Raw genomic sequence first — 26,912 nt, 5'->3', positions numbered from 1 at the left:
GAAGAAATATCATGAATTCTTCCAAACCCACATCCCAGATTGGTCTGTGCTTGGAGTTCCAAGGGCAGAAGGGTGATTGTGAAATCTTCCTGGGAACCAATCCAAAGCCCACAGTCTGGATACTCAGGGGAGGAAGGTGGTCTCTCCTCCATTTTCTCCCTGAGCCAGAGAAAATTCTACCTTCTCTCCCCCTCCCAAATCTGCCTTGTGACTAGGGCAGAGGGGGATGCATAGGAAATTGATTCAGTTGTACTCCAGTGAGAGCAAGAAATAAAGAACTCAGCCACGTTTTTCACCCTGCTCACTCTTTTTGAATTTCCATAACAAACCCTGGAGTCTCCCACCTCAGAGGGATCTTGGAGGTCATGGTTGATGTTGTTTGTCCTTGGAAGAAGACCATGACATCATGGAGGTGATGCCATGACACGCAAGTGAGTTGGATTTAAGTGAGGGAGGGCTGTGGAGGTCATGAAGTCAGTCAATCAACAAACATTTATTAATCACTTATCATGTGACAGGCATTGTGCTAAATTAAATGTTACATATACAAAGAAAGGCAAAAGACAATCCCCACCCTCAAGGAGTTCACAACATGGGAACAATCATGTACAAACAAGCTATATACAAGATAAATTGGAAATAACCAACAGAGGGGAGTCTCTGGCATTAAGGGGGGTTTGGAAAGGCTTCCTGTAGAAGATGGGATTTGAAGGAAGCCAGGGGAACTAAGAGGCAGAGATGAGGAGAGAGTGAATTGCAGACATGAGGAGCAGCCAGTGAAAATTCTGAGAGTCAGGAGATGGGAGTGTCTCATGCAAAGAACAGCCAGGAGGCCAGTGTAACGAGATCACAGAGTCCATGGGGAGGGGTTAAGAGAGTTAGGTGTGAGAAGACTAGGAAAGTAGGAGAGGGCCAGATTACAAAAGGGAGCCCCACAAAGCCAATGCAGAAATACCCATTACAGCATCCCTTGGGTTTGGGAGGAAGACACAAAATCACAGGATTTGAGAGCTGGAAGACACCTCAGTGGTTAACCAGGACAACTCAAACACAGAAGGAATTCTCAGTGTAACTGGCCTGACATGTGGTAGACCCCGTTCCGCTCTGACTTATGTTGTGAATCTCAAATGATTCCCTTTCTTGTTAGATATGACCTCAGCCAGACTTGAATGATCTCCCTATAGTCTGCAGACGGTTGTTTGACTTATTGTTCCTCAATTATAAGCTGTAAAACTCTGAAAAAGTCACTTGTAGATAAATTAGTCAATAGACCATAATGCCTTGCAATCATTGTCACCTTAGATCAGGGGTGGGAAACCTGTGGCCTTCTAGGTCTGTAAGTTCGGCCTTTTGCCTGAATCCAAAATTTACAGGACAAACATGTAGCCTTCTAAGTCCTTAAGTATGGCTTAGAAGGTCACATGTTTGTTCTGTAAAATTTGGATTCAGGCAAAAGACTGAACTTAGGACCTAGGAAGTCACATGTTTGTTCTGTAAAATTTGGATTTGGGCAAAAGGCTGCACTTAAGGACCACATGCAGCCTGAAGGCCACAGGTTCCCCGCCCCTGCCTTAGACATTGTTCTGTCTTCCAACAGGTCTTCTCAATGTATTTATCTGAAGAATGATTGTCTTTAGGTTCACAGAACAGTCGGTGTAAATCTTCAACATTTTCTCTGATACTTTTCAAGCTGATTTTCTCTGCTTTTCTTACTCAAATGTTCTTTTTTTTGTCCCTTTCAGCAATCAAAATGTCTACCTGTTCTTTATACACGTAAATATACACAAAATAAATACAAGGTAATATAGGGGCAGGGATAGACTAGAGCCAGCTCATACCTCCTAAGAGCCAGTTGTTAAATTTTTTATATGAACATTTAGATATCAGAAATAGGCAGATGTTATAAATCAGGGCTTGTTTTATTGTCTTGCAGGTTGTTTAGACTTAAGAAAATGATAGAAAAATGTTAATAATGCAGGTTATACTTAAAAGTGGGTTATGAATTCTTATTTTTGAGACAGAGCCAGTTATTAAACACTGACCAACACATCCCTGATGTGAGGCAGGGGGTGAGGAGTCATATTAGATATAATTCCTTAGCTGAGGTTTCAAGGAAACTAAGGTAGCTAGGTGGTACAGTGGATAGAGTGTCAAGCCATGAGTCAGAAAGACCTGAGTTCAAATACAGCCTCTGACTCTTGCTAGATATATGATCCTGGGCAAGTCACTTAACTCTTGGCTTCTGTTTCCCTATCTGTAAAATGAGTTGGAGAAGAAAATGGCAAACCGATCCAGTATCTTTGCCAAGAAAACTCCAGATGGAGTCACAAAGAGTTGGACACGACTGAAAAACAGCTGAACAACAGCACTAAAGCAGAATTTCTAAGAGGAAGAACCGAGGAAGGAGTGCATTCCAGACTTGGGGGACAGACTATACAAAATCAGGGAGATAGGAAATGGAATGTCAGTGTTGTGGGTGAGGAATAAAAGGAGCCTAGGATTTGGAATGAAACACAGGTTGGAATCCTGACTGCTAATTTCCTCTGGTAATATTAGTATAATGAGTAGGAGGGAAGGGGGAACAAGCCAGGCACTGTGCTAAGTGCTTTACAAATATGATTTCATTTGTCCTCACAACTCTGGGAAGAAAGTGCTATTGTTATTTCTGGTTTACAGTAAGGAAATTGAGGCACACAGAGCTTAAGTGACTTTCCCAGGATCACACAGCTAGTATGTGTTGAGGCTTGATTTGAACTTTGATCTTCTTGACCTGGGTTTAGTGCTCTGTCCCCTGTGCCACCTAACTGTCCCCAGAGTACTTCTCTGACTCAATCTCACAGAGCAAGATGGGATAAATCTTTCCTTTAGGGTTCTAGGGATATACTGAAGTGTTGGGGTGTAGCTTTTCTCCACAACTATCAATTCAAGCTCCCATTCTTGGTGTGTTCTCTGAACTGTTACCCTCAGTGGCTAGAAGCCTAGTTCCTCTTAACTACTTAACATCAATTAGTTTTATCAAAGGGATATTTACTTCAAAGATAGAGAATAAAAGTATGAACATTTTCCCACAATACCTCAAAGCCACAGTCTTCTCTTTACAACCTTGGTCATTAGAAAGAGTGGGCTAGGGCAGCCAGGTGGCTCAGTGAGTAAGAGTACTGGCCTCAGAGTTGGGATGACCTGGGATCGAATCTGGGCTCTGATACTTAGCACCACATCCAGAAATAACTGGCCGTGTAACCTTGAGCAAGTTACTTAACCCCAATTGCTTAGAAAAAAAGAGTGGGCTAAGACTTGGTCCCACCAAGTACACATCCAAATGTGGAGCCCCTACTGGATGAATCCTTGCCTTAGTTTCTACTGGGTTGGGTCCTAGAAATACCTTCTCTATCCTCAGGGTATCTGTACAGGGCTGGCTGCAAACCCCAGCCTAGACTTGACTCTTGGACTCTCGAGACCCTTCAAAGCCCAAATACCCAGACTGTTTGCTCTCGATCCTTTCCAATTTTTCAGTCTCCAGATTGTTAATACCCTTCCTAACATGTGTTGCCCAGAATGAAAACAATACACATCCTCTCACAAGTGCTTTTAGGGCAACCATTCAGTGCATAGGAACCTTTCTCTAGGAGTTTTAATATTTCTAGGGTACTAGTGTAGCATTTGCTTTGTTCTTCAGTTACTGTCTGTCCGATACTGCTATGGGGTTGACCTATATCCTTTCCAGTGACGCATTTCCTGCATAACACTATAGCCACTTTCTCTGTCCAAGTTATCCTTTGGTTATATACTTCAGTTTGCTTATGCCCATCAGGAACCTTTCCATTGCCCTTTGGGTTACCCACAATTTTGTTTCATCTTAGATCGTGGTCTTCCATGATTCAGTCCCAAAGGTATGCCATATATGTCAAAGATATGAGTGTTGATGTGTGGTTCAGTCGGATGCCCTTCCAACTACATGTCATCATCTGGGCAATAGCCATTCTTCATCCACTTGGTTTTTCCTGGATATTGTTAGGCCAAACTCTTGAGTCACTGGATATTTCATTGAAGAAATCCTATAGTCTTTTGGAATTTGAGGCAGTCAAAAAACAACAAAAAAAGGAACATCTGGAGTACTTCACCACTGACGAGGAATTCTCTCCCATTTAGACTCTGAAGACACTTTTGGTGAAAACAAACTTCTCTGTCATCCATCTTCAGAGTCTATCCGTCTCACCTGGTATGGATAATCAGAAGGTTATTGGCTGTTAAACAATGATCTCTCTGTGGCTGTATCTATCAAAGAGTCTTGCATGATCTTAATATATTTACATTCATATATATATATATATATATATATATATATATATATATATATTCCCCTCTTTGAGGAAGAGGAGACTTCACATTTTCTTCAACCATGTCAAAAACTTTTTCAAAAGATCATCAAACAGAAGGAATTTCTCTTTTCTGCACTTTCAGGCCAATTGCATGACTGTGAAGATGCGGTCTCCTATAGATATTTATTTATGAAAACCAACTTGTTAGCTTCTCATTTTCCTGGAGGATACTCTCAATACACATAAAAGTCATTTTCAAAAATTTCATGGGGCAGCTAGGTGGTGCAGTGAATAGAGCACTGGCCCTGGAGTCAGGAGGACCTGAGTTAAAATCCGGCCTCAGACAATTAAGACTTACTAGCCATGTGACCTTGGGCAAGTCACTTAACCCCAACTACCCAGCCTTCCCCCCTCCAAAAAGCAAAAAAACAAAAGGACAAAAAAAAAATTTCATCAAAATGTAAAAGTAAGAATATGGGTTTCAGGTTGCTGTTAGGAGGGATTAATAATGCTTCCTGTGACTTTTCCTCCACTTTTTTCAGGTGGGGGGAGCATATAGCTTACCCTCTTAGAGATATCTTAAAAACAGATACTTCAGCACCTTCAGAGTTATATTCCCTCCAGCTTAGGTTTCTTCTGTATGTATTTCATCATTTCTAACCATTTTCCCCAGTTTTCATCTCTTTAAGTACCAATTGCCCATTGTCTCATGGGTATGTCATGAAGTTTAGCTGAAAAGGGGAAGATCAAAAAAGGATAATGGATCAGGTGAACATTGGGTCAGATTTCAGATATGGTGGTTTCTCTGTTGTAGCGTAAAGTAAAAACTCCTCTATTTGGCTTTCTTTACAATATGGCTCCTGCCTACCTTTCCAAACTTATTACAAATTGCTCACCTTCTTGCACTATATAATCCAACCAAGCTGCCTGACTTGGTATATTCAATTTTTGATTTTCCACTTTTTTGTGATTTTGATTTGAATTTTAAAAATAAAATAATAAATATATTTATAATATGCATTATAAATAAATTATAAATATATATGAATATAAATGAATTATAAATATATAAATAAATATAAAAAGAAAAAATTTTTAAAGATGAAAAATGTCCCTTTATGGTTAGTCTTCTAGAGATGAAAATGACTGTGCTTAGCTAGGCTAACACAAGGGGTAGAGGCACAGTCTGTCCCAGAGACCACAGTAAAGCCCTTCTGTCATGTTAGAACTCTGCTGTCATTGGATTTGGGAGTCTGGTAGAATTTTAGTGGATTAATAATTGAATTAATAATAGTGGAAACAATTGGACTCCCAATCAAGAGATCAAGTTCTAATATCAGACTCCACATTCACTAAATGATCTTGGGGAGACAGAGTGAAGTAGCTGAGGAAGAAGATATATAGAGCTCAGTGGTCAAGGAGAAACAAAGTGGATTATTATGTCTAATTAGGTAATTTAATTGCTGATTAAGGAAAAGTTTTTTATTTTTGGTTTCTATATGCCTTACGACATGACAACAATAAGATAATTGTCTTTTAAAGATACCTGAGCAGATGACATCATTCTACATGAGTAGATAGTGCCATTCAGACAGAAAAAAAAATTGTTGTTATTTTGTTTGTCCTTGTTTTTGAATAGAACTGATGGCATCAGGAGGGTGATGTTTTGACTTGCAATAACAGTGGTCAAATAGACCAGAAAGAGGGGCGGCTAGGTGGCACAGTGAGTAGAGCATCGGCCCCGAGTCAGGAGGACCCGAGTTTGGTTCCGGCCTCCGACACTTAACACAAACACAAAAATACTACCCGTGTAACCTTGGGCAAGTTACTTAACCCCAATTGCCCTCCAAAAAGCAAAAAAAAAAGACCAGAAAGAAACAGAAGTAATCTCCTCCATTATGGCTGAGACTTTACAAGAAGATGGCCAGAAGCCTGCTGGCTTGGAGGGGCAGCTCCAGCCTGTGGGATCTCCAGTAAACAGGACTTGACCAGAGAAGAAAAAATAGGAAATGACTTAGAGTGAAATGTCCAGTGCCATGCAAAAGATGACTGCAACCTTGTAAAGGAAAACAACTGTGAGATACTTAAGAACCATGATCAATACAATCACTAAACCTAAGGCCAGAAAACAGATGATGGAGCACAGATGGACCAGAGACCCAGAATGAGGCATAATCTTTAGACATGGCCGACAAGCATTATTTTGCTTGACTGTAATTGTTCAAGGAAAGGCTTTTATTTTTGACAGAGAGAATGGGAGAGAATGACAGTGATGCAAAAAGGAAAAGAAAAGATCATCGATGAAGTATTTTTAAAATACACAGAAGACAGTCAAAGGAAACTGAAAAGGGCTTGCAAGGTTAACACTATTATGTTAAATTTATTTTATACTTTAAAAAAAGATGTATTAAATAGAGATTTTCTGCCTACACACAGTGCTTTTTCTGCTCTTTGTATATGGGAATGTTCATGTTTCTTTGATTGGCAAGTCCACAATTTTAAAAATACACTTTTTTTCAAGTAAGTTGTGTGGTGCCAGTTTCTATATTTAGACCTCTGTGAACATATGTTTCCCTTTCTGTCCCTCTTGCACAAATAATGTACTTTTAAATGGTGTTCATGTATAACAGTGCCGATGGGATTGTTTCATTCTTGTCTTTGTATGCTCAGAAAACCTGGCACAGGGTAGGGGCTTAAATACTTGGACTGACTTGAAGGCTTTATAAGCATTATGTTTTGTTTAAAACAGAAAATGAAAGGGAGGGGATGGCGGCTACAGACTTTTTCAGTCTCTGCACTTTTTTCTGAGATATTACCAGAGCATGCAATAATGGACATGGGGAATGTATACAGAAAATGGACAGCATTTCATTGTATAGCTGACAACCATTTGAATTTTGGTGGTTCCAAGTTTTTGTTTCTGTGTATGGGAGACTTTTTTTTTGGCACTACAGACTTTTAAAAAACAAATCTTAATGTGTATTGGTATCTGAATATTATGTCATTTTCTTTCTGAATATATTTGTCCCCATCCCACCCAGAGAGCCATCCCTTATAACAAATAAAGATAAAACAATCAGTCCAGTAGCACTAACCAACACATAAGCTGAGTCTGACAGTGTATGCAATATTCTGCTCTCATAGTCCCCCACCTCTGCAAAGAAGGGAGGGAGGTGCATTTTCTTCTCTTCTTTGGGGCCAAGCTTGAACAGTAAGATGATAGCTGTTGATGCCAAGTGACAAAACACTCTGGTTTCCTAACATTAGAGGTTTGACTTGTATATGAGTATAGTTCTAGTCTTTAGTCTCAGTCATCTGGGCTCATTTCCTTTTTTGGTGCTAAAAAATCAGCTCCTCTTTGATTTTGGACTGTGTTGTTCCATTTTCTTATATTATTATTTTTATGTTTTATAGTTTCATTTAAATGTTCATTTGAACAGAATATACAAATTTATTACTGTCTACAGTTTTCTGAGAGTTGATATGTCTTAAAAATAAACATTTTTATATAATATGCAAGCACATATAATATATGCATATATACATATATACATACATACATGTATGTGTATATAGAGAAAAAAGATAGGAGGGGAGGGAGCAGGGAAGGGGGAGAAAGAAAAAGAGAGAGAGTAGATTGATAGAGAAATTCCCATTAGAAAATCCAAGAACTTAAGTGGAGAGAAGCATTTGGGTGAAGTTCAGTGGAGGAATTTCAGAAGCAATATTTCAAGAGGCTTGTTACAGACCACCTGGACAGGAGGAAGAGTTAGCCAAGGAATAGATCGCATATCAGGCACAGAGGCTTGACATCATAGTGATTTAGGACACTTGCTAAACCACTCTGCCAGATACAGAGCAATTGAGAAATTCATGACTGGCCATAACAATGAGTTCATACTTCAAAGGGTGAAGGAAATGACAAGAGGAACTACTATTCTGGGCCTGATTCTGACCAACATGGAAGAACTTATTCTGAAATAGAAATGACAGGAACTTTAGGGGCAAGTCACTACTCCATTGCAGAGTTCAGGAGACAGAAGGAGAAAACCTGGGCATAGTCATATTTTTGGAGAGCAGATTTCCAAGAATTCAGAGAAAGATTAAATAGGCAGGATCCAAAGCCCTAATTTTCCACAGGGGATATAAGCCCAGAAAGGATGGGGAGTTCTCAGAAATTAAAGAACACAGAAACAAACAGAAATAATCTCAGTAAGGTCAGAAAGAGGATGCTATGTAAAGAGACTGTTATACCTGAGTGGGAAACATCACCCAGCCTAATATACACACATACATATATACATATATACACATGCACAATAAATAAACAATATACAAAGCATATATATACATACAAATATGTATATATAGTGTCTACATATGTTTCTGCATCTATATGTATATATGTATGTGTATATACATACATGTATGTGTCTGATGGAAACAAGAACAAGTAACTGAGGATGAATATATAGTGTGGCACCTTCCCATACAATAGGTCTTCAGAACAGTAAAGCTCACCCAGAATCAATCCCTGAGGATAGTGATAAATGTTTTTTTTTTTAATTCTGTTAGAGGGCTTCCTATGGTGGCATACCCCTGTACTTCCTTGCTACAAGGTGGCAGATCAGTAGAATTGGAGAGCTCTGAGCTTTATCAGGTGCCTGAACCTGTACCAATAAGGTAAGACTCAGGAGCAGGGGATAGCAGGCTGTCTAAAAAGAGGGTCAAGTCAGCCCAGGTTGGAAATGGAGCAGGCCAAATCTCCCATGCATAGGATTCAGCCCATGAGTGCTGCCGCATTTCCATGTTGGGTGAGAGAGATAGCAGTGTCAAAAAATAAAATGAAATTAACTAATAAATTGGGACAGAGGCAAGAGGAGTATCAGAAAAGGGATACTAGATGAAGGTAACAAAAGTGAACTGTTTAATTTTTATTTTGTTTGTTTTCTTCTCCAAAGAAAATTGGTCAATAAGCCTTTGTTAAACACTGTGCTAACTGTTGGGGATACAAAGAAAGGCCAAAAATCATGTCTGCTCTCAAAAAGCTCACTTACAATGAGGGGAAATATGGAAAAATAGCTCTACATAAAATCTATTTAAGTATATACATATACTCTTACCAGATGAAGAACAATTGAGAAATTTGGGACCGATCATAACCTTGAGTTCATACATCAAAAAGTAAGGAAATGGAGTAGTTCACAAAGTAGATAGACGAAAGAATGATCTTTGGACTTGGCAGAACAAAATGAAAAGCAGTTACCAGGGGATGGGAAAGCCAAAATAAGTGAGGAGAGTTGGCCCCTTGGCATCTAGTCGCCTACAAGGAGTACAAGTCATGCAAATACTGGAAGAACCAGCGAATGGACATCAAGAGCACAACCACGGGTGCCATACTTTTGACATACTATAGTTTGTCCAGAGAAAGTCAACTTAGTTGGTGAGAGGACTCAAGACAAGGACCTTACACAAGGATCCACTGTAAGTCTAGGTAATACTGAACCTAAAGAAGAGAAGATTTAGGGGGTACCTGAGACCTATAGTCAAGTGTTTGAGGGGCTGCCCCAGGTGTAAGTATGTACATCCTTTTAGTCATGTGGAAAGAGCTCTGCACTGAAGTGCCACTATCAGCCACTGATAGGTTCGATGACTCCAAGCAAACCACTTAGCTGCACTGGGCTGGGAGGTTCTATTTTTTTTAAAGTGGTCAGAATAGTTGGTCTTAAAGGTAAGGTATTCTCCTACTTCTGATGTTCTATGTTCTAATATTCTTTGACCTATAGTCCATTGTTGTTCAGTCATGTCCAATTCCTTGTGATCCCATTTGGGGTTTTCTCAGCAAAAATACTAGAGTGGTTTGCCATTTTCTTCTCCAGCTCATTTTACAGGAAAAGAACAGAGGCTAAGTGGCTTGCCCAGGGTCACACAGCTAGTAAGTGTCTGAGGGCCAGATTTGAACTCAGGAAGATAAGTCTTCCTGATTCCAAGCCCAGAGCTCTATCTACTGTGCCACCTAGCTGCCCCATGGTCCATTCTAGTTCTAATATCCATGTTAGATTCCTTTTAATGCTAACATTCTTTTTTTGTGTTCAAAGATTCCTTTCACTCCCAACATTCTATTTTTTATTGTCTAAGTCCCCTTCCATTCAGTATTCCTAGTTCCTTTACAATTCTAAAATTCCATTTATCTTCTAAGGTCTTTTATAGCTCTATAGTCTTTTTTGTGCCTTGAGTTTCCTTCCAGTTCTAACACTTTATGCTCTGATGTGCCTTCCAGCTCTGACCTTCCATGTTCTCAGGTCTCTTCCAGTTCTGACATTCTATGTTCTAAGCTCCCTTTCAGTTCTGATATTCTATGTTCTATGGTCCCTTAGGGTTCTAACATTTTTTAGATCTCTTTTCAATTTAAAATCCTTTTTAATGTTCAATGATCCCTTCCACATCTAACATTCTATATTCTAACATCCTTCCTTGCTCTAGTCTATGTTCTATGTCCTCTGTTCTAAGCTCCTTTTAAGCTATGACAGTATATATTCTATATTCCAAGATCTTTTGTTGACTCTAACCTCGTGTATTCTAAGCTCTTTTCTGACTCTAACATTCTATATTCAAATATTCCTTTCAGTTCTGACATTCCATGTTCTCAGGTCCCTTCTAGCTCTGACGTTCTACTTCTAAGCTCCCTTTATTTAAATTCTGATATTCTATGTTCTATTGCACTTTATGGTTCTAACATTCTTTTTAGATCTGCTTTGAATTTAATGTCCTTTTTGTGCTCTTCAACATCTAACATTCCACATTCCAACATCCTTCCCAGCTCTAACATTCTGGGTTCTATGTCCTTTGTTCTAAGCTCCCTTTAAGCTCTGACAGTATATCTTCTATATTCCAAGTCTCTTCTAGTCCTGGATTTGAATGCCAGCTCTACTATACCACTTTTACAATGTCCTTTCTCTGGGCTTTAGCTTCCTCATCTGTAAAAGGAAAGTGTTGGACTGTAATAAGGGTTCTTAAATTTTTTTCCACAAGGTATAACCCTCCAGTTTAAATAAAACTTTGGTGGAATGCTTAGAGTACAATCCCCTAAAATTCTTAATTCCTATTAACAAACAACACAAGGTTCATTAAAAAAAACAACAAACATGCATGTTTTTGGGTTCCTTGCAGCACAGTTGAAGAAACACTGGACTAGGAGTTCCCTAAAGTCCCACGGTACAATGGACAAAACCCTAGATTTGGAATTTGAGGATCTGGATTCAAATCCAGCTTACTAGCTTTGTCCATTTCTTTAAAATAAGGGGTTTGGGCTAGGTGACCTCTGAGATCCTTTCAAATCTAAGTCCTATGATCTTTTTTAAATCACTTGCCTGGATTCACAACTCTGGAATCACTTTTCTCTCCCAGGAGCCTTAATGGTATGGATGATTTTCTACACTGGACAGAAGAGGAAGAAGTTGAAACTCGAGTGAGTGTGACGTATCTGTTCCCCAATGGCTCAGCAGGAACAATTCCCAAAGTCTGACTCCTTCCTCACTTTGTGAACTCTGGCCCTCTGGAGAGGGCTTAGAATTTCAGGTGTTCTATAAAATTTGGATTCAGTTGAAAGGCCACACTTAAGGATCAAAAGTCACATGTGGCCTCAAGTCCGCAGGTTTCCCACCCTTGATTTAGATAGTAGGAGAGGAGGCAGTTCAGGTGTGTGTGTGTGTGGGGGGGGGTGTGGCACAGTGTTCCCAATGTCCCAGAAACAGGAGGGATACTCAGGACACCACCTGTTCCCATATGAATTCACTGACCCAGAGAGAGGTCCAATTTGGCAGGATATGACAGAATTATGGAGTTTTCCTTCATCTCCATTCCTCTAATTATAGACAAATAGCTCAGTCCTGGCCCCTAAAGCTGTCTAGTTTGTGTGCAGAGATGTTACCTCCCCCAAGTGTGTCTGCTGTCTGTCCTTTATGCCTTATCTCCAAAGATAAAGGCCAATTAGGGGAGCTAGAAGTCCAGGAACCCTCCTGCATTCTCAGACCAGAGGCTCCTTGCTGGGTTTCCTGTCACCCAGCTATGTGGAAATGTAAACATTTGCTGACTATTTCATAAACCTGCCCAGATGCCCTGATATGGGGATATCCAAGGCCCAGGGAGACATGAAACAGATGAAGCAAATTCCATAAAGGGGAGGAGGACGAAGATTCGATATCCAAGAAAGCTCTTCACCAGGAAAGACGCTTGCTTAGGAGTTGTGGAAACCTGCTCTAGGCTGGGAGTCAGAAGAACTGTATTCTTTAAGGTCCTTGTGCTGCCACCAATATGGCAGCTTTTTTGACTCTGCACCCGTCACTTCAGCCTTTTGCTAAGGAAAACTAATCATAACTGACATTTCTATAGTGACATTTGCAGGTGATTTTCATACATGATCTCATTAGAGTATAAACCTCTCTCATTCCTATGAGAAAGGTACTACAGGTAACTGAGGTTCATGGGTATCCGTGGCTTGCCCAAGCTAGGAGAGATCTCTTGCACAGTTTATATGTATCAGAGGCAAGACTTGAACAGATGGTTTCCTGACTCTCATGAAACACTGTTTCTCAAAATCATACTCAACTAATGAAGTAGTAATGAGAAAAAAGTGTCTTAATAAGTGTGAAAGTGGACCAAGAATTTAATCAGTCAATAATAACACCAGATGATAATAGCAGTTTACATTTATACAGAACTTTAAGGTTTGCAAAGCGCTTTTTATTTTATTTTATTGCTTTTTAAAGTGACTTGGCCAAAGTCACATGGCTAGTAAGTGTTAAGTGTCTGAGGCCGGATTTGAACTCAGGTCCTCCTGACTTCAGGGCCAGTGTTCTATTCATTGATCCACCTAGCCACCCCCTACAATGCACTTTTAAAATATTATCTCATTTAATCCTCACAAAAATCTTTTAAGGTTTGTTGTTGTCCAGTCAATTTTCAGTCATGTCCAACTCTTTGATTTGGGGCTTTCTTGACAAAGATACTGGAGTGGTTTGCCATTCCCTTCTCCAGCTCATTTTACAGATGAGGGCACTGAGGCAAACAGGGTTAAGTGGCTTGCCTGGGGTCAAGTAACTAAATGTCCAAGATCAGATTTGAACTCAGGTCTTCCTGACTCTAGATCCATTGCTCTAACTACTATACCACCTAGTTGCCTCATAGCAAGTATTTTTATTAAACAGGAACTATGACGGACATGGTATTAATTGCTGGGGAAATAAATAAAAAGTCAAAACAGTCCCTGCCTTCAAGAATCTTACTAGAGGAGAACACTTAGGATGCTGATGGGACTCACAATCATCTTAAATCGATGTGCATTGTGGGATACTGCCCATGTTTTGAGGCTTTTGAATTGTTGCATGCCCTGTCTTACTACATACAGCATCTCAGAATTGCTTGCTTGACAAGGTGTGTGAATACCTGATTCTCCTGATGCTCTTTGTCAACTTTGCCATGCTTAGACTTGTCTCCGACTCTTCACCCACCCGTTTTAGTCTATCAAGGAGGTAGTGAGCTCCTTGTCATCGGAAGTGTACAATTAGAGATTAGAAGATGATTGCCTGCTGAAGATGCCATAAGGAGGCTCATGCTTCAGAAAAGGGTCAGACTAGATAAAATTCAAGGTCCCTTCCAGCTCTGAGATTGTATGTGTGATTCCTATTGGGTTATGCTATCCTCCAAGTCCTTTGTGTGGTGAATTCTTTTTTAAGTGGGCGGCAGTGATCACTCTCCAGGACTGGTCTTGAATTTCAGGTATCATCTCGGTATTTTCCAGCTGGTGGAAGCTCCAGTATCATTCAAGTTGTTGAATATTTCCAATTTGGGGTGTGCTAAGATAGCGTGGTTACATAGGTAGACAAGAAATGATAAACACTTTGTTCCTTCATATAACCCATGCCAAATAAAGCTGCCAACAAGAACCATCAGCAGGCACCTGGTTCCTGATGTCTGTTTCTAACTCAACTTCTGCAGCCTGAGGCAGCCCATTGGAGGATCCATCGAGTAGGTCTTTGCTTGATCCAGCCTAACTGCAGCTAATATGGCCAAACTACTACAGCATGTCCTGTGAGGACCAGTAAAGGAACCAGGAATGTTTATCCTAGGGAAAAGAAGAGTGGGGATGGGGGCAGGGAGAAACAGAATCATTGCTGTGAAATGTCTGAAGGGCTGACCTAGGAGAGAGAGAGAGCAGCCTCCGACTGTGTGGTCCCAGCAGGCAGATCAAAGAACAGTAGTAATAACAACTCTCCTACTGCTGCTGCTGAGATTTCTTTCATGCCTATGAGGCAATTGGAGTGTGTAGTACTTATGCTCCATCTTCTAGAGAGGAAATGACATATCAGATAAGTTAAATGGCTTGATCAGGATCATGGAAATAGTAAGTGTTAAAACTGGGACTTGAACTCAGGTGTTTTGAGTACTTAACACAGGTGTTAAGAGTAGGCAGCTAGGTGGCATACAGATGTATAGAGTAATAGACTTGTAGTCAGGAAGACCTGAGTCCAAATCCTCCTTCAGACACTTAAGTAATTGTGTAATGCTGGGTAGATACTTAACTACTATCTTCCTCAGTTTTGTCATCTATAAAATGGGGATAATAATAGCACCTACCTCTAGGAAGTGTTTCAGGGGAAAATGAGATAAAATATGTAAGGCACTTTGCAAACCTTAAAAGGCTACACAAATGTCAGCTGTTATTGTTGTTATTCTTATTGTTTTCACTGTGGGAAGTTACAAGGAAGCATATTTTGGCTTAGCTTCTGGAAGAACTTTCTAACAACCTGAGGTGTTCAATAACAGGATGGGCTGTCTTGTGAGGTAATGGAGGTATCCAAGCAGAGGCTAATGTTCCCCCTCATTGAGGATTCAGTAGAAATGGATTCCTTCAAAGGGGGAAAAAGGAACAAAGTAAAAAGTGCACAGCAGAGAACAAAAGAAAACTTACAAGAAAGCAAAGATAGGCAACTCTCAACACAATGTGTGGTATTCATTCCATAGGTTTTCCTGCTATATATTGCTATATATATTGAATTTGCTATATTGCTATATATTTTGAATCCACTCTTACATTCTTCTGTGCACATGCCATTTTTTCTTTTCTTATTTTGTATTTAAGTTTTAATATTTAATTTTATAATATGTTTCTTTTTATTTTCTTATTGTATATTTAAGTTTTAGAAAAATGAAATTATGAAAAAAAGAAATGGATTCCTCCACAGGGTGGGAAGTCAGACTAGATATGACTTAAAATCATGTCCATGTATTGTAATAATAATAACATCTCACATTTATATCTCTTTAGGGTCAGGGACTGTTCCTATGATTTCACTGGCATATGGTAGATGGCACATTCCGAGAACAAAATTTTAGTCAACTTACAGTCTTTGAGTATTCCCTGGAGCAATAATTGACTGTCAGTCAGTGCACAAACATTTATTAAGTACCTACTCTGTATCCAAGCACTTTGTTAAGCACTGGGGATACTAATACAAGTTGTTGTCATTGCTTATCCCGTTTTCAAAGACAACCAATGGCATCACTGGGTGATGTCTTGACTTGCTCATGAATTGGATTTAAGTGAGGCAGGGTCACTCACAGTCATCAACCTCACTCTCTCCTCCAGAGTCATCAAAGTCCAGTGGCAAGAAAAAAATCAGGATGACTGGTGATGGCAGTGGGTGACCTTGGCTCGAGTAGAAACAAAGACTCCCTACACTCAAGTAACTTAATCTTCTGAGGGAGGATAGCACATAAAGGGAAGCTGAAAAAGGGAGAGGGGGAGAGCAAAGGGAATTCTGACTGAGGGCATGGGAGGGAAAATCCAGAGTGCAGACTGGAGAGGACGGAGCTGAGGCTTACATTGGCATGATTCTACCTTCCTGCCTCTTCTCTAGCATTTCCCCTGGTGTCAATTACTTCCTCTCACCCAATACATATGCATATGTACCTTTAAGACCTGGCTAAATATTTCATGTGGAAATATTTTGCCTGATTTCATATGTATTATATTTCTTGCCTTCTCAATGGGGGAAGGGCAGAAGAAGGGAAAGAAAGAATTCAGAACTGGAAATATTTTTTTTAAGTTCATCTTCAAAAAACCTTCCCTTAATAAACCTCTCCCATGCTGATTAGACTATTTTCTAAATTTGTGTGCTCACAACATTTAAGATTTATAATCTGTGCTGCTCACATACTTCTTTTTTAATGTTTTTATTGATGACTTTTTTATGACCATAGCTTCACTCTGTATTCTTCCCTTTTTCACTTCTAGAAAGGCATCTCATATAAAGAATCGTGTTTTAAAGACAAAAAAAGGAAAAAGAAGAGGAAAAAATCATCATAACTGATCAATGCATTTGTAAAATGAAAATCTGTAACGCTTATGGACTTTCCACCTTGGTAAAGGGTAAGAATGTTTTACTCATCATATCTTTATATGCTTGTTCTTTATAATTTTGCAACATTCACTTTTGATTTATGTGTGTGGGGAGATTCTTTCTATTTACATTGTTGTAGTCATTGTGTGTGTTGTGTTTTTGTCTCTGTTTCACTCTGCCTCAGTTCATGTAAATCTTTCCATGTTTCTCTGTATTCATTACATTCATCTTCTGTTACAGCACTGAAGTATTACATTACATTCATTTACTATAATTTGCTTAGCCATTACTCAGTTGATGGGCATATTGCTTACATATTGTAGCCCATTAGGTCCCATCAGCTGAACCCACACATATCAGATTTCAGTAAAAGAGATTTTTAATGATAATTTGCCCTTCCTAGCTCATTATTCCTCATCCAATTAAAAAAAAAACTGGGGATTTCTGCTTGTTAACTCATGTCTAGGTATTCACTATGCTAATATCATGCCATGTGTAGCAGCAGGGACCTTCTATGAGCCTCAGTGAATAGTCAGGACCATGGACAGGGGCGGTTGTCAATCAACCCAACACCTCACCCTACAATGCTGCATCACATCATTTAATTAAAAGCTCAGTTCCCCTCTACACAGCTTCACCCCTTCTTTTCCTAGATCTCAGAGTTATTTTAGTTACCTTCACTACAGTTCATTGTCCTGATTAAGCAAAAGTTTAAAAAGATTTGATTAAACTATAGCAAGATGCAAAGCAAAAGATAGATGTATTACCAAGATCTTCATTTCATACACAGCCAAAGACCAGCCCTCAATACAGGAAAAATCATCTGTATTCATCGGTCAAAGCCATGCTAGCTAGATCATGGGACTTTAGGAAGTCAGTATCTGGTCATAAAGTCCCAACGTCAATCTGTAGCATGTAATATAGAAACAACCTAAACTTACAGTACCTACAGAGGTCTGAAGTCTGGAAATCCCTTCTCATTCTCACTATGGTCCATCTGCTACTTCCTTCCCTTCTGATAACTAAGAACTTCTGCTTTCAATTTGGTTGGTTCAGGCCACTGGTCTCAGTTCAGACAGTAATCTGTCCTTGAATACTGCCTTCACTGGGAAAATTCAGTGCTTGAAGGCTTCAGTACAACTCAGTGGCAGGAGTATTGGGAAATCTGTCTAGTTGTCATTTGCCCTAGTCTCTTCACTTTCAAACACCTGGACCAGTCCTATGTCTAGCATTGTACCTCTCGTTCTACTCTCTGTGTTGTCATCCTGGAAAACACTGGATTGAAGAAGCTATGTCAGATTCCTGGCTATGAGTTTAGAATGCCACTGGTGCACTAGTAGATTTGTGTATAAAACACCACTGAAAGTTTAAACATTTAATCAGAACAGAAATGAATATTAAGTCAGTGAAAACAATGTCAACCACATTCCTGCTTGAGGATCCAATTGTTGTTCAGTCATTTCCAACTCTTTGTGACCCTTTTTGGGGTTTTCTTGATAAAGATACTGCATTGGTTTATGTCCTCCAGCTCATTTTACAGATAAGGAAACTGAAGCAAACAAGGTTAAGTGACTTGTCTAGGGTCATACAGCTAGTAAGTGTCTAAGGCCAGATTTGAACTCAGGAAGAGGAGTCTTCCTGACTCCAAGCCCAGCACTCTATCTACTGTGTCATCTAGCTGCCCTTCCTGAGGATACTGTCCTTTCATTTCCTCCACCCTCAACTCAGGGTGATTTGGGTCTCAGACTCATCCAAGCTCACATCTCCAGCAGTGAAGGTATATCTTCAGGCTCTCTGTTCAGTCAGAAGGTGCTCCTGGATCATCCAAGGGTTGAAGATTTCAGCAAAAGGTTTGTGTCTAGGATTGCCTATTTCCCCCTGATACCATGGTCTACAGCTCATCCCTCTCTCATGACTCCTAGTTATGCCATCTCCATGATTACTTGCCTTATGCCCATATTTTTACAAACCCCCTCAAAAATCTTCAGTCCTTCGAACAAAAGAAGGGTGAGAGCAGTATTTCTCACCTTTGATGGGGAAAAAAGTCCTTAGCACCCAGGGATTTGAGGCAGAAGCTACACACAAGGTTGACCCTTGTTCCACAAAGTACAGCTCAAGTACCATTGGCAAAAAGCCTTCCAGGATTTCCTCTGATTGAAACTTCTCTCTCCCTTCTTAAATTTTTATGAAACAGTGTCTAAATTCATCAGAGGGTCATAGTTAATGGTGTTTATCATTTAGCCCTTTACTAAGATGTAAACCCTGTGAAAGTAGGAATCATATTTTATTTAGAAACTTAAATGTTTGTTGAACTCTTAAATGAATGAATGGGGTTGTAGGAAGATAGAGACAGAATGTACAGTTCTAGAGCACAATCATTGACTTTAGTTTAATTGCTTTACTCCTCTGGGTCTCAGTTTCCTTGCCTATAAAAGGAGAGAAATAAATTGGATGGCTTCCATAATCCCTGCCAGCTCTGACTCCTAAACTTGCATTTCTTGTAGTACTTTCTAGAGACTCATCTTTTATTTGCTCTGATTCAATTCTACATTGCTTCATATTTATCTTTATGCATCTGCTGTCAGACTCTAAACTCCTTGAGAGTAAGGATTATGTCATTTGCATCTTTTGATTCCAGTGCTGAACACAATAACTTTGCACATAGTAGACAATTAATACGTGGTTGTTGAACTGAATTGAAACTACATTTGATTCTGTGGCTGAACCAGGTACCTGTCCTTGGCTTTATGCTGGACAATATCTTTTATCAGTGACTTAGATGAAGACACAGATGACATCTGTGTCAAATTTGCAGATGGCATAAAACTGGGATGGATAGCTATTATGTTGTATAATAAAGTGAAGATCCCAAAAAAAATCTAGACATGCTAGACTAATGAGCCAATTCTAATAGGATTACACTTAATAGCAGTAGATGGAAAGTCTCATACTTGAGCTCAGTGTGCCAACTCCACAAGAAAGACATGGGGGTTTTATTATCAGTAGTGTGGCAAGGCAGCAAAAGGGAGAGGGGAAAGCTAATCTTCTCTTCATCCAAGAAAGTCAAGGGGTCTAGAATGAGAAAGCAAATCATCTTGCTATACTTTGGTCTGGTCAGACAACATCTGGAGTATTGGGTCTGATTCTGGGTGCCATGTTTTAGGAAGACATTAAGAAGCAAAAAAATGTCCAGAGGGGAATGACCAATATGATGAAATTATGGGAGACCAGTCAGTCAGCAAGTCAATATGCATTTACAAAGTGCCTAGTAGGGGGCAGCTAGGTAGCACAGTAGATACAGTGTTGGCCCTACAGTCAAGGCGACTCATCTTCTGAATGTAAATCTGGCTTCAGATACTTACCATGGGCATGTCACATAACTTTATTCGCCTCAATTTCCTCATCTATAAAATAATCTAGAGAAGGAAATGGCAAACCACTCCACCTTCTTTGCCAAGAAAACCCCAAATGGGGGCAGCTAGGCAGCTCAGTGAATACAGCATCAGTCCTGGAGTCAGGAGGACCTGAGTTCAAATCCAGCCTCAGACACTTGATACTTACTAGCAGTGTGACCTTGGGAAAGTCACTCAACCCTGATTGCCTTGCTTCTCCTCTCCAAAAACAAACAAACAAATAATACTTATGGAAGTGAATGTTGCAAACTCAAATAAATAAATTAATTTGTTTAAAAAAGAAAGAAAACTCTAAACGGGGTCATGAAGAGTCAGCCACAATTGAAACAACTGAACAAGAGTAACAAAAAATGCCTACTATGTGCCAGGCAAGGTGCTAAGCACTGGGGACACAAAAAGAGTCCCTGCTTTCAAGGAAACCATAATCTAATGGATCATGCCACATTAGGATCAACTGAAAAGACTGGGCATACTTATCCTAAAGAAGAAATATTTAGAGCTGGAGGGGACTTTAGAATTTAAGATGCTAGAATCTAGAAGGTAATAACAACAATAACCTATATCTCCTTCATAGTATAAGGCTTACAAACAGGGTTGTGCTGGAGCCAACTAAGGTGAGCCAATTGTTAAATTTTCAGTTCAGGCATTAACACTTTGGAAATAAGCAAATGCAATAAATCAGGAATAGCATGGTTTGCAAACTACTAGTAGCTACTAGGCTTTCTTTTCAGGTTTCAGGAACATTACATTTGGAGGCAGACTTCTGTAATGTTCCTGAAACCTGAAAAGGAAGCCAGGGACCATTGAACCCAATCCCTTCATTTCACAAAAGAGAAATCCAAGCTTCTAAGAGAGGTAGTGGCTTCCTAAAAGCCCCACACACAGAGTGGGGTCTCACCCCCAAATGCCCTGACTCACAGACAAGGGTTTGTTTTTTTCACTTCTCCTAATACACTTGACAAAAAGTTCCAGTAAAACCGGGGACTCTATTCCTTCTTCCCTGCATTGTTCAAGGAACAAATCAGCCTGACTTCTTAGGATTGCGGCATCTAACAATCATAACTGTGGCTCCAGCCCAACTTCCGAAGGATCTCAGCTGTTGATTTGGAAGATTTCAGGAGAGGCCAGGGATGAAGGAGGGGAAGTTCTGCACAGCGAGATCCCACTTCTCATGGATGAATCACAGGAAACCTTGCGTCAACAGCAGAGACAGTCAGACGTGCTCCCTGGAGAGACTCTGAGAATAGATTTATAGAATTACAGCATGTCAGAGCTGAGAGGGACCTCAGAACACAGCATATCAGAGCTGGGAGGGACCTCAGAACACAGAATGTCAGAGCTGAGAGGGACCTCAGAACACAAAATGTCAGAACTGGGAGGGATCTTAGAACACAGAATGTTAGTGCTGGGAGGGCTTAGAACACAGAATGTCAGAGCTGGGAGGGCCCTTAGAACACAGAATGTCAGAGCTGGGAGGGCCCTTAGAATAAAATGTCAGAGTTGGGAGGGACCTTGGAAAACAGAATGTCAGAGCCGGAAGGGACCTCAGAACACAGAATGTCAGAGCTTAGAGGATACTTAGAGAACACTTATTTTGTGATAAAGAAAATGACTTATCCAAGACCATACAATGAATGAGTTGATAGAAGAGGCAGGATTCAAACTCAGGTCACTTGACCTTATTCTTTTTTTTCTGACCCTATTCTTGAGAAAGATCTTTTCACTCCATCTCCCTTTCAAAGAAGTGTCTTGTGAAGTGTCCCCAGAGCAGTGGTGACAGTGCATCATGGTAAGACTCAGAAGACACTGCTTCAGGGCTCTCCCACTAACCCACTGTGTGACCTTAGGTAAGTCTCTTCTTTCTTGGCCTCAGTTTCTTAATCTAATTCATGTGAAAAAAAGATCTGGGGGTCTTCATGGGTTACAAGTTCAAAATGAGTCAATAGTATGACGTGGAAACCATCTTAGGCCACGTTAGAGGGGGCACAATATCCAGAACAAAGGAACTACCAGTTCCACTATATTTTGCCATGTTTGACCATATGAAATATTGCACTCAGATATAGACACCACCCTGGAGTGTGCACAGAGGAAAGCAAACAAAAGGGTGGGGAGGGAGCAGCAATTTTGGCATACAAGGGGCAATTTAATTAAACTGAATTCAGCATGTATGAGGTGCAAGTATATAGAAGGCACCATACTGGGCATTGGGCATGCTAAGCCAAACTGAGAGGGTCCTTCATCTAGTAACTTACATTGTACTGAGGAAATATAACACACACAGAAGTAAACCCATGGTAATCTGAGAGGAAAGTGAATGCTAATAACTAGGGGAAATAATGAAAAGGCTTCTTAGGAGAAGGCACCTGAGTTCGGCCTTAAAAAAAGCTGAGGAGTCCAAGAGGCAGAGGATGAGACAGGAGAGGTGAAATATACCAGGAATGGTAGCAATGAGCAGTGTGACTTAGCAGGACCATGGAGTAGAAGGAAGATGTGTTCCCTCACCACGTGTCCAGAAACATAACAGTTATCTCGTGGGCACCTGGCATCCATCCTTAAACCCTGTATAGGTACAGTCGGGCCTCTCTGGGAGATAGGTCACCTCCTTTTTCCTGACAACTGAATCCTACACGAGATTGTTCTTCACTCCTCAACATTAGCCCCTGTTCCCCAACACACACACAGCTAACCTCTGCTGACATGCTCCCCACCTCCTTTTAACATTTGCTATTTGGATTCTAATCACAGAGATAAAGGGGAAGGCACCAAGAGAGTGGAAACCGCCCCCCCCCCAGATGCCTATGATAACAGAGTGGGGCATCCATGATCTCACTCTCTCTAAAGACCACAGCAGGTTGGTTGGTTTAATGACTGGTCAATAAACACCTGATAATTGGGTTCCCAGGGACTTAACTGAATTCACCCTTGGTGCCAGCCCCTTCCTGTGCTACAGCCCCAAGAGGTCAGGGGATATATCGCCTGCCTTGGAATCTCTTGGGAATCCTCCTCTTTCTCCTTCTATCACATTGCCACTGTGAACAAACTCTCCCCTGGGGTCTCCTGTTCCCATTATTGACACCCTTCCTGGAGCCACCATTTGGGAAGAACTTGAGTGACTCTGGCCTCCTGGCTGTTCCATGAGCAGCTCCGGGCACTTTCTCTGGTTGTCTCCTATGCCTGGAATGGTCTCCCTCCTCACGTCTGCCTTTGAATTCCTTGGCTTCCTTTAAGTGCCAATTAAAACCCCTCCTTCTGCAGGAAGCCTTTTCCACCCCCGCCCCCACCCCCGCCCCATGCTAGCGCTTTCCCTCTTTTATCCTGTGTGTAGCCTGCTTGTACAGGTTTCTTTGCTTTTTAGATTAGATTGGATGCTGAGGTCATTGAGAAGGACGGACTTGTGTTTCTTTTTGTATCCCCAGAGTTTAGCAGACGACCTGGCACATAGTAGGAGCTTAATAAACATTTACTGACTATCTCCAGACATACTTCGCCTCACTCTTGTCCGGGCTCTCTCCAGAATCCTCTCCCTCCTCCTTGAACGCCACGTTGCCATCTGGAGACAACTGCTCTTCCTCTCCACTCCCCACCTCAAACTCCCCGCTATGGCTTGTCTTCTCTCAACTGGAATGAAAGCTCCTTGAGGGAAAGGATTGCCCTGCTTGCTTCTGTTTAAATCCCAGTGCTTAGTACAATGTCTGGTGCGTAGTAGGCCCTTAATAAATGCCCACTCACTCTAACTATCCATCTATCTATCCCTCTGTATATCTATTTGTGTATCTACCTTTCTGTTTATGTATCTATCTTTATGCATGTATGTATGTGTGTATCTATTTTTCTATCTATGTAAGCATGTATCTGTCCATCTTTGCATCTCTCTCTTCTTATGTATCTCTCTCTCTCTCTCTGTCTCTCCCTCTCCCTCTCTCTCTTTCTGCCTCCTTTCCTCCCTCCCCCTTGGAGATGCTCTGCATGTGGGAAATGGTCTTGGCTCCGAGGGTTTGGGGGGTGATTCTTTGGCTCTGGTCTTAGAGGGAGTCCTGTGACAGGAGGTCAGATCCCTGGACATTCTGTGATCATAGAGGCCTTTGCCACTGTTTTTTCTCCCTCAGGTAGTTTGGTGAAGCAAGGCAGAGCAAGTAATACCTCCATGTGGCAATATATTTCAGGGCAAGAGAAGCTTCAGTCCTAATCCTTGCAAAGGCCTGAGCCAAAGCCCCCTCCTCCCCAGTCCAGTGAAGAGGAAGGGAGACTTCAGCTAAGGTCCTGGTTGTCAGTGGCAGCCCCCAATCTCCATGGACAATCCATGGTAAAGCATGGTCAAGGCATCTTCTACAAGTTAACAAGTATTTGCTAATTGCTTGTTACATTCCAGGCATTGTTTTCTCATACAGTTTGGTGACACAGGGCAGAGAAGACACAGTTACCATATATGGTAGTCTGTTTCTGGGTAAAGAGGGCTCCAAAATCAGTAGCTGAGTGTCATCATGGCTAGGCCACTCACTCTCACCACTGCAATGATGACGTTTCCACTCCTTGGCTATATTTAGCCTGGAGAAGAGAAGAGAAGACTGGCTGGGGAGGGGAGGGAGATGAGGAGGAACAGAGAAGGAGAGGTGCCAATAGGCATCTTCAAGAAGGACTGTTGTGTGCATGATGGGGATTTATTTTTCTGGGCCTCAGAGAGAAGGACTAGGACCAAAGTGAAAGTTTCAGGGAGGCAGGTTTAGGCTTAATATAAGGAAAAACAGCAAGTGCTCTGGAACAGTAGAATGGGCTGCCTGGGCAGGGTGCTGTTTCTCCATCACTGGAGTTCTTCAGATAGGTGCTGGATGACCTGAGACACTTAGCACAGACTATTGTTAAAGTATGGGTTGCCCTTGCTACCTTCTCATTTCTCTTCCAGCTCTCAGATTCTCTGATTCTGAGTGATGTCAAGCTGGGATCTGAGCCAGGCAGCCAAGGATGACCAAATGCCACAGTCCTCAAGGGCTCAATGTCCCAGCAAAGGCAAGGGGGCAGAGAGGGCCCTGGGAGGGAAGCCAAGGGTCTGTTCTTGGATTTCTAACCACTTTTTCCCTTCCTCTCCTCTTGTGAAACTGGATGAGGCCTAAGCAACCTTCAGTCTCTTGGGAATTACAGTCTCTTTTTATTCCCAGGGATGAGACTGAAATAATTACTCAGAACATGTCCCCTCTGAATCCAAGAGCCTGGAATGAAATCTCATCACTATTGCTTCCAGGTGGTTTCTGTAAGATCCTTGGCTATCAACTGTGAGAACAGAAGTCACAGTGCAGGAAAGAAATGCAAATAATGTTCAGGAGGGTCTCATGACAGGCTACCTTAATGATCCCTCAAAAATAGCCCAGGATAAAAGAGAATTGAGGCAGTGTGGGGTATTAAAAAGAGCCTCAGACCTGAAGTCAGAAGAGACCTGGACTCAAATCTTACCTCCGACATTTAATGGCCGAATTACGACATCACTCAGAAAGTCATTTCTCCTTTCTGAGGCTAGTTTTCTCACCTATAAGATGGGAACAATAACACCTGTTAGTACCCAAACTCAGAGGGCTCTTATAAGATTAACATATGTGAAGTGCAGTGCAAACCTTAGCTACTCCAGAAATGTCAGCACTTCAATTGAATTTTATAACAGGACCCATAACTATAAAACATTTGAGCTGGCAGGGAGTTGAGAACAATTCTTCATACTATTAAATGCCCATGACTTTCTCCTTCACTCCACCTAGGCTACACCCAGAAATAATCACCTTTTTGACCTTGCCAGCATCACCCACTATTGCCCTACTTCCATGTTTGTGAGCTCCAAGATTCCATTATAATCTCTGAGCATTCAATCTTTCCTTCTGTCTCACAACTTCTAACCCCGTTCTTTGTTCCCACCATGACTTTCATTTCCTTCATCCCACGTTGTGTCTCCTGCATTGTCTACACTCCTCCCTTACCTATCTCCACCCATTGATGAACCACCTCACCTCTGTTTTCCTCTACATTCTAGTCCCTTCGCACTTGCCACCTTGCCATATTTATGATCTCTCCTGTCTAACTCCAATTGTTGTTAAGTTGCTTTCACATTCATAGGTTGCTGAATGAAGCTGGAGAAAATCACAAAATTGTGCTGACTGGGTCCACTATAAGTTCATATTACATAATCTCATTTAAGCTCTTACTATAGCAAGGCAATCTTTTTGCACCCTCCTAATCAATTCAATATCCCTCTCATGACAGCAGCTGTTCCAAGCTATTTCAGCCCTCCTAAGCTTCCAAAGGCATCCCCTACCTCAGTCCTCTCAGCTGAGCATTTCGCTTCATACTTCCATGAAAAAAATGAAGGCCATTAGTCAAGAGCTCCCTCTTCTCCCTCCTCCTCTCCTACTCCTCCTAGCTTCTACTACTATCTCCTCCTTCACTCCTGTCTCACATGAAGAGGTCTCAATTCTCCTTACCTTCTAAACGTGCCTTTGATCCCATCCCACATTCTCCTGCAGAATTCGCCCATCATCACCCCACTCTTTGTGTAATCTTTAAATCTCTCCCTTTCTACATATTGTCTTCCTGCTGCCTACAAGCTTACCTATCTCTCCCCATCCTAGGAAAAAATCCTCACTTACAACTACTAGGTCTATATCCCAAAGAAATCAGAGAGAAGGGCCCTATGTGCACAAAAATATCTACAGCAGATGTGTGTGTGTGTGTGTGGCAAAGAACTAGAATCTAAGGGGGTGCCTTGAAGATCAAATGAGAGAATATTTGTAAAAAAT

At 41.0% G+C, this 26,912-nt stretch overlaps 1 protein-coding gene across 1 annotated transcript in view; it reads left to right on the top strand.

Moving 5' to 3' along the window:
- LRRC32 (leucine rich repeat containing 32) overlaps positions 1–26,912 on the top strand; it is a 127,324-nt gene that overhangs the window by 84,310 nt on the left and 16,102 nt on the right. The window contains exons 3-4 of the transcript XR_011165017.1: positions 11,727–11,787; positions 16,615–16,749. The gene's annotated coding sequence lies outside the window, so the exon portion shown is untranslated. The remainder of the gene's footprint in view (positions 1–11,726; positions 11,788–16,614; positions 16,750–26,912) is intronic.

The sequence above is a fragment of the Petaurus breviceps genome, unplaced genomic scaffold (genome assembly GCF_028583685.1).
Source record: "Petaurus breviceps papuanus isolate PSGF00001 unplaced genomic scaffold, PetGlider_PUasm1.0 90823, whole genome shotgun sequence".
Classification (NCBI taxonomy): Eukaryota; Metazoa; Chordata; class Mammalia; order Diprotodontia; family Petauridae; genus Petaurus; species Petaurus breviceps.
This window is presented reverse-complemented; position numbering and strand designations above follow the sequence as displayed.